Source organism: Aegilops tauschii, chromosome 2 (genome assembly GCF_002575655.3).
Source record: "Aegilops tauschii subsp. strangulata cultivar AL8/78 chromosome 2, Aet v6.0, whole genome shotgun sequence".
Lineage (NCBI taxonomy): Eukaryota > Viridiplantae > Streptophyta > Magnoliopsida > Poales > Poaceae > Aegilops > Aegilops tauschii.
The window spans coordinates 581044214-581053935 of record NC_053036.3 but is presented as its reverse complement, the minus strand read 5'-3'; positions in this window follow the sequence as shown (position 1 = coordinate 581053935).

The window sequence follows — 9722 nt, the reverse complement described above, 5'->3', positions numbered from 1 at the left end:
ACATATTTCAATCATGAGATATGAAACATGGATGATAAAAGGATTTCCATCTGATGGAAATGAAAGCTAGGACTTGTATATGATACAGTCCAAAGTAATTTGTCGATCCAGAGGATGCTAGTAGGTATGCAAACTTCAGAGTTCCAGCAATGGACAGAAGAGAGCAAAATGGAGTTGGAATCTTCGTGTTTTGATGAAATGGTCAAAGGGGTTTTGACTTCATCAATGGGTAACGAAGATGCTTGTAATTCAAGAAAGTAAGTGGGAGCGTAATAATATTTCTAAAAACCTTATGTGCTTGGCACATTGGTAATTGGAAATAAATTTCTTGACACAAATTAGGACTTCATTTGAAAATAGTTTTTCGATGAAGTGCTTAGGCTAAATAGCCTCAATATTAGGCATGATGATCTATGGAGATAGATTTACCTAATGGGGCTAAGCAATGAATACATATTGACAAGATGCTAAAACCTTTTAGCATTTAAAATGCCAAGGAGTGATTCTTGCCAAAGTCACATGGAAAGAGTTTTTGCAAGACTCGGTGTCCCAAAACACTGATGAGTAAAATACATGATGCAGATTCCACACACTTTTGTGTTTGGATTAATCATGTATTCCATGGTATGTAAAACAACCAGATATGTCCGATACTCCCAAGGTGTTGCGAGTATGGATACCAAAGTGATCAAATTACTGATCATGGGACAACAGTGAAAGATGTCACAGAGTACTAGAGTAAGTACTGATAACATGGTTCTCTCGCAAGCAGAGATCATGAAGAGTTCGTTGTAAAATGTTACATCGATAGAGTCTTCAGCTTTTCTCCATGCGATTTTCGATTTAAATTAAGGGTTTTGTGTAACACACAATGTGGTGGCACAATTAGTTGGAATTTGTTCAAACTAGTTACTATGGCGAATTCCATAACAAGGGCTAAGTATGTTGACGCTTTAGAAGCGACAAAGAAGATGTTGAATCATATAGTTCATTCATGAACTTAGTATAGTTCCAAGATGGCTTTTGACAATGGGACACTACTGCAGGTAGTTGCTCCATAACTCAGTCTGAGGAATCCAGGTTCGACCTGTGATTCACATACATACAAATCCAAGTCCACACAAAATATGAATTTTTTGAAAACGTGAAAACGCGAGGACATGCAAAGATACACACGGAACTGAAGTCGTCAGATCCGTTGGACATCAGGCTATACCACAAGCAAAGCATATTTACACCGGTGTGCCACAGGTGTGAAGTGCATTAGCATAAGCTAGATTATTGTCTCTAGTGCAAGTGGGAGTCTGTAGGAGATATGCCCTCGAGGCAATAATAAATGTTATTGATTATCTCCCTGTTCATAATTATGTTTATGTTCCATGCTATAACTGTTGTGGTTCCCGAGCCCGTATATCCATAAAGGCTCTGGGGAGAACCCATATGCACGTGTGGAATAATAAACGGTAAAATGTATTCCTAGTCGTGCCTCTAAGACTAGCTTAAGTGTTGCATGATGATTATGTTTTCCCAATCATGGGCATGTCTATGCCAAGCAATTTTGAGGGCACAATGTCAGGAAGGACATTTGTGTTGAATCGACCCGAATTGATGTTATGCTATGAGATACATTCATCACAAGTTAATGGTTTATAACACAGAGATAGTTAATGTTTGCATAATTCCTTAGACCATGAGAGTATCGAGTTTCTTCATGCTTGCTTCATGAACTTTGGGGTTTGTTAAACGTCATCCGTAACTGGATGGCTATTACGGCGGCTTACGGGTTCATGGGAAAGTATGTTAAGTGACTTGATAGCTCGAGATTGGGATTTGCTCCTCCGACGATGGAGAGATATACTCGGGCCCTCTCGGTGTTACGGTGTCCATCATCGTCTGGCCAGGCACTTTGTGATTTGATCACGGGGATGCCGGAACACGAAACGAGAAAAGAGAACAAAACCGGTAACGAGGTAACTAGCATAGTGGACAAGTTGTTGATCCACGGCAATGCCAACATGTCTCACCTCGGGTATTTGTAACATATCGCGAAGCAACAGGAATAGCACACGGCAACTGGAGGTTCACTCGAATATTTATTCGTGTGGGTATAGGGGTCAATATGGGTGTCCACGGCTCCGATGTTGATCATTGATCGGAAGGGGTTCCGGGTGATGTCTATACTTCACCGAACCTATAGGGTCACACGCTTAAGGGTCATCTATCTGCTGAATACTAGACAGGGAGTCTGAGAGAAAATCACCGAAAAAGTTTCGGACACCAAAAAGTTTCGGACAGCGGAATCGTACCGCAGAGAGAGGTCATCGGATAAGTTTCGATGATACCGAAAAGTTGTTTCGGGATACACCATTAAGTCAAATTGGTTTCGGCACATGCCTAATAATTCTTGGAGGATGCCAGAATCATTCTGGAAGCTTTTTGGAATTTTTTGAGATAAAAACCGGAAATGTTCCGGAGCTGCCGGAGCCACTTCAGATGCGTTTCGCAGATGAAAATCACTAAACCCGGAATTGTTTCAGAACGCGTTGAAAATCATTTTAGTGGGTACTGGAAATGTTCTTAGCCCACATAAATATTTTCAGTTCGATCAGACGCTGAAAAATGTCGTCGTGAATAGTGAAAATCAGCTTTATGGTTACTTTATGGAAAGCCACCTTTTGAGGCTTTGCTCCAAAAGATCTTGGGGATGACATGGATGGATAGGAGCCATTTTTTGGGCCCCTCATGGGGGTGTGGCCGGCCACATGGGGTATCCCCCCTTGGGGACCCTCTTGTTCCTTGGTTTCACTCCTAGGTCCTTGTGGAAGGACTTCATTCATGTGCATTTTGGGTTTTTTGTGAAACTACCCTACCCCCTTGGGATTTCCTATAAATAGAGGTGGAGGGGCAGCCCTCCACACTCATCCCTTGCTCTCATACACATGCCATGCATTATCTGGCTTCTTCTCTCCCTCCCACGAAAAGAGTTTCGTAGAGCCGTAAGGCTGTCTGGGTTCTGGCAGGAACTAGTTCTGGACGGCGAAGCCCTGCCGGATAGATGACACCGTATGTGTGCAACTCTGTAGAGAGATCGTAGTTTCGGTCTTATTTCGTGAGTGCCTCCCGAAGGGCTGTCCGTGTGACCGTCCGAGTTTCGAAGGTCCTCCCGAAGGGCTGTCCGAGTGACCGTTCGAGTTTCGAAGGTCCTCCCGAAGGGCTGTCCGCGACACCGTCCGGGGGGCTGTTCGACCGCCTCCCGGAGGGCTGTCTGAGGAGCAGATGAGGGTATACATCCTCGCGGTTGGGAGGTTGTAAATCCTAGCTGCGGGGATCTGCACCGCCGATCGTCATCGACTCTACTTCCCGCTGCGCTACGAGTCGGTAACGAAAAAGATCAAACCATGTATGCAGTCTCCATAGTGGTCCTGGGCTGGTGCGTAGGTCGGAAATTTTTTGTTTTCTGTCGCGTTCCCCTTCAATAAGTATTATGGTGGGTGAACGAATTACTATCGAGCAATTGATAGAATTGAGCATAGTTACGAGAATATCTAGGTATGATCATGTATATAGGCATCACGTCCGTGACAAGTAGACCGAAACGATTCTGCATCTACTACTATTACTCCACACATCGACCGCTATCCAGCATGCATCTAGAGTATTAAGTTCATAAGAACAGAGTAATGCTTTAAGCAAGATGACATGATGTAGAGGGATAAACTCATGCAATATGATATAAACCCCATCTTTTTATCCTTGATGGCAACAATACAATACGTGCCTTGCTGCCCCTGTTGTCACTGGGAAAGGACACCGCAAGATTGAACCCAAAGCTAAGCACTTCTCCCATTGCAACAAAGATCAATCTAGTAGGCCAAACCAAACTGATAATTCGAAGAGACTTGCAAAGATAACCAATCATACATAAAAGAATTCAGAGGAGATTCAAATATTGTTCATAGATAAACTTGATCATAAATCCACAATTCATCGGTCTCGACAAACACACCGCAAAAGAAGAGTTACATCAAATAGATCTCCAAGAAGATTGAGGGGAACTTTGTATTGAGATCCAAAGAGAGAGAAGAAGCCATCTAGCTAATAACTATGGACCCGAAGGTCTGAGGTAAACTACTCACACCTCATCGGAGAGGCTATGGTGTTGATGTAGAAGGCCTCCGTGATCAATGCCCCTCCGGCGGAGTGCCGGAAAAGGCCCCAAGATGGGATCTCATGGGTACAGAAGGTTGCGGCGGTGGAATTAGGGTTTTGGCTGCGTATATGATGTTTCCAGGGTATATGGGTATATATAGGAGGAAGAAGTACGTCGGTGGAGCAACGTGGGCCCCACGAGGGTGGAGGGCGCGCCTGGGGGAGGTGGGCGCGCCCCCCTACCTCGTGCTCCCCTCGTTGATTGCTTTACGTAGACTCCAAGTCCTCTGGATCACGTTTGTTCCGAAAATCACGTTCCCGAAGGTTTCATTCCGTTTGGACTCCGTTTGATATCCTTTTCCTTCGAAACACTGAAATAGGCAAAAAAAACAACAATTTGGGCTGGGCCTCCGGTTAATTGGTTAGTCCCAAAAATAATATAAAAGTGTATAATAAAGCCCATTGAACATCCAAAACAGAATATAATATAGCATGGAACAATCAAAAATTATAGATACGTTGGAGATGTATCATGAGACACCACGTGATGATCGGGTCTGATAATCTCTACGTTCACATACAACGGGTGCAAGCCAGTTTTGCACATGCAGAATACTCGGGTTAAACTTGATGAGCGTAGCATATGCAGATATGGCCTCGGAACAGTGGAGACCAAAAGGTCGAGCGTGAATCATATAGTAGATATGATCAACATAGTGATGTTCACCATTGAAAACTACTCCATCTCACGTGATGATCGGACATGGTTTAGTTGATTTGGATCACGTGATCATTTAGATGACTAGAGGGATGTCTATCTAAGTGGGAGTTCTTAAGTAATATGATTAATTGAACTTTAATTTACCATGAACTTAGTCCTGGTAGTATTTGCATATCTATGTTGTAGATCAATAGCTCGCGACGTAGCTCCCCGTTTATTTTTATATGTTCCTAGAGAAATATAAGTTGAAAGATGTTAGTAGCAATGATGCGGACTTGGTCTGTGATCTGAGGATTATCCTCATTGCTGCACAGAAGTATTATGTCCTTGATGCACCGCTAGGTGACAGACCTATTGCAGGAGCAGATGTAGACGTTATGAACGTTTGACAAAGCTCGGTATGATGACTACTTGATAGTTTAAGTGCACCATGCGTTATGGCATAGAACCGGGACTTCAAAAATGTTTTGAACGCCACAGAGCATATAAGATGTTCTAAGAGTTGAAATTGGTATTTCATACTCATGCCCATGTCGAGAGGTATAACACCTCTGACAGTACTTTGCCTACAAGATGGAGAAGAATAGCTCAACCATTGAGCATGTAATATACAAGGGATCTACAATTGCTTGAATCAAGTGGGAGTTAATCTTCCAGATAATATACAAGGGATGAACTATAAGCTATCTCCAAGTTACTAGAACTTCATGATGAACTATAATATACAAGGGATGACAAAAGTAATTCCCGAGCTCTTCGCGATGCTAAAATCGACGAAGGTAGAAATCAAGAAAGAGCATCAAGTGTTGATGGTTAACAAGACCACTAGTTTCAAGATAAGGGCAAAGGGATAGAAGGGGGAACTTCAAGAAGAACGGCAAGCAAGTTGCTGCTCAAGTGAAGAAGCCCAAAGTCTGGACCTAAGCCTGAGACTGAGTGCTTCTACTGCAATGGATATGGTAACTGGAAGTGGAACTACCCTAGATACTTGGCGGGTAAGAAGGATGGCAAAGTGAACAAAGGTATATTTGATATACATGTTATTTATGTGTACTTTACTAGTGTTTATAGCAACCCCTTGGCATTTGAAACTGATTCAGTTGCTAAGAGTAGTAACTCGAAACGGGGGTTGCAGAATGAACAGAAACTAGTTAAGGGTGAAGTGACGATGTGTGTTGGAAGTAGTTCCAAGATTGATATGATCATCATCGCACACTCCCTATACTTTCGGGATTAGTGTTGAACCTAAATAAATGTTATTTGGAGTTTGCGTTGAGCATGAATATGATTTGATCATGTTTATTGCAATACGGTTATTCATTTAAGTTAGAGAATAATTGTTGTTCTGTTTACATGAATAAAACCTTCTATGGTCATACACCCAACGAAAATGGTTTGTTGGATCTCAATCGTAGTGATACACATATTCATAATATTGAAGCCAAAAGATGCAAAGTTAATAATGATAGTGCAACTTATTTGTGGCACTGCCGTTTAGGTCATATTGGTGTAAAGCGCATGAAGAAACTCCATGCTGATGGGCTTTTGGAAATCACTTGATTATGAATCACTTGATGCTTGTGAACCATGCTTGATGGGCAAGATGACTAAGACTCCGTTGTCCGGAACAATGGACCGAGCAACTGACTTATTAGAAATAATACATACTGATGTATGCGGTCCGATGAGTATTGAGGCTCGCGGCGGGTATCGTTATTTTCTGACCTTCACAGATGATTTGAGCAGCTATGGGTATATCTACTTGATGAAACATAAGTCTGAAACATTTGAAAAGTTCAAAGAATTTCAGAGTGAAGTGGAAAATCATCATAACAAGAAAATAAAGTTTCTACGATCTGATTACGGAGACAAATATTTGAGTTACGAGTTTGGTCTTCAATTAAAACAATGTGGAATAATTTCACAAATTCATGCCACCTGGAACACCACAGCATAATGGTGTGTCCGAATGTCATAACCGTACTTTATTGGATATGGTGCGATCTATGATGTCTCTTACCGATTTACCACTATCGTTTTGGGATTATGCATTAGAGACAGCTGCATTCACGTTAAATAGGGCACCATCTAAATCTGTTGAGACGACACCGTATGAACTGTGGTTTAGCAAGAAACCCAAGTTGTCGTTTCTTAAAGTTTGAGGTTGCAATGCTTATGTGAAAAAGTTTCAACCTGATAAGCTCAAACCCAAATCGGAGAAGTGCGTCTTCATAGGATACCCAAAAGAAAATGTTGGGTACACCTTCTACCACAGATCCAAAGGCAAGATCTTTGTTGCTAAGAATGGATCCTTTCTAGAGAAGGAGTTTCTCTCGAAAGAAGTGAGTGGGAGGAAAGTAGAACTTGATGAGGTAATTGTACCTTCTCCCGAATTAGAAATAGTTCATCACAGAAATCAGGTCCAGTGATGCCTACACCAATTAGTGAGAAGATTAATGATGATGATCATGAAACTTCAGATCAAGTTACTACCGAACCTCGTAGGTCAACCAGAGTACGGCCCGCACCAGAGTGGTACGGTAATCCTGTTCTGGAGGTCATGTTACTTGACCATGACGAACCTACGAACTATGAGGAAGCAATGATGAGCCCAGATTCCGCGAAATGGCTTGAGGCCATGAGATCTGAGATGGGATCCATGTATGAGAACAAAGTGTGGACTTTGGTTGACTTTCCTGATGATCGGCAAGCATAGAAAATAAATGGATCTTCAAGAGGAAGACGGACGCTGATAGTGGTGTTACTATCTACAAAGCTAGACTTGTCGAAAAAGGTTTTTGACAAAGTTCAAGGTGTTGACTACGATGAGATTTTCTCATTCGTAGCGACGCTTAAATCTGTCTGAATCATGTTAGCAATTGCCACATTTCATGAAATCTGGCAAATGGATGTCAAAACTACATTCCTTAATGGTTTTCTTAAAGAAGAGTTGTATATGACGCAACCAAAAAGGTTTTGTCAATCCTAAAGGTGCTGACAAAATGTGCAAGCTCCAGTGATCCATCTATGGACTGGTGCAAGCATCTCGGAGTTGGAATATACGCTTTGATGAGTTGATCAAAGCATATAGTTTTATACAGACTTGCGGTGAAGCCTGTATTTACAAAAAAGTGAGTGGGAGCACTACAGCCTTTCTAATAAGTATATGAGAATGACATATTGTTGATCAAAAATGATGTAGATTTTTTTCTGGAAAGCGTAAAGGAGTGTTTGAAAGGAGTTTTTCGAAGAAAGTCCTCGGTGAAGCTGCTTGCATATTGAGCATCAAGATCTATAGAGATAGATCAAAACGCTTGATAAGTTTTTTCAATGAGTACATACCTTGACAAGATTTTGAAGTAGTTCAAAATGGAACAGTCAAAGAAAGAGTTCTTGCCTGTGTTGCAAGGTGTGAAGTTGAGTAAGACTCAAAGCCCGACCACGACAGAAGATAGAGAGAGAATGAAAGTCATTCCCTATGCCTCAGCCATAGGTTCTATAAAGTATGCCATGCTGTGTACCAGACATATTGTATACCCTGCCCTGATTTGGGCAAGGGAGTACAATTTTGATCTAGGAGTAGATCACTAGACATCGGTCAAAATTATCCTTAGAGGACTAAGGAAATATTTCTCGGTTATGGAGGTGATAAAGAGTTCGTCGTAAAAGAGTTACGTCGATGCAAGCTTTGACACCGATCTGGATGACTCTAAGTCACAATCCGGATACATATTGAAAGTGGGAGCAATTAGCTAAAGTAGCTCCGTGGAAGCATTGTAGACATAGAAATTTGCAAAATACATACGGATCTGAATTTGGCAGAACCGTTGACTAAACTTCTCTCACAAGAAAAACATGATCACACCTTAGTACTCTTTGGGTGTTAATCACATTGTGATGTGAACTAGATTATTGACTCTAGTAAACACTTTTGAGTGTTGGTCACATGGCGATGTGAACTATGGGTATTAATCACATAATGATGTGAACTATTTGGTGTTAAATCACATGGCGATGTGAACTAGATTATTGACTCTAGTGCAAGTGGGAGACTGAAGGAAATATGCCCTAGAGGCAAAAATAAAGTTATTATTTATTTCCTTACATAATGATAAATGTTTATTATTCATGCTAGAATTGTATTAACCGGAAACTTAGTACATGTGTGAATACATAGACAAACAGAGTGTCACTAGTATGCCTCTACTTGACTAGCTCGTTGAATCAAAGATGGTTAAGTTTCCTAGCCATAGACATGAGTTGTCATTTGATTAATGGGATCACATCATTAGAGAATGATGTGATTGACTTGACCCATTCCGTTAGCTTAGCACTTGATCGTTTAGTATGTTGCTATTGCTTTCTTCATGACTTATACATGTTCCTATGACTATGAGATTATGCAACTCCCGAATACCGGAGGAACACTTTGTGTGCTCCCAAACGTCACAACGTAACTGGGTGATTATAAAGGTGCTCTATAGGTGTCTCCGATGGTACTTGTTGAGTTGGCATAGATCGAGATTAGGATTTGTCACTCCGATTGTCGGAGAGGTATCTCTAGGCCCTCTCGGTAATGCACATCATTATAAGCCTTGCAAGCAATGTGACTAATGAGTTAGTTGCGGGATGATGCATTACAGAACGAGTAAAGAGACTTGCCGGTAACGAGATTGAACTAGGTATTGAGATACCGACGATCGAATCTCGGGCAAGTAACATACCGATGACAAGGGGAACTACGTATGTTGTTATGCGGTTTGACCGATAAAGATCTTCGTAGAATATGTAGGAGCCAATATGAGCATCCAGGTTCCGCTATTGGTTATTGACCGGAGACATATCTCGGTCA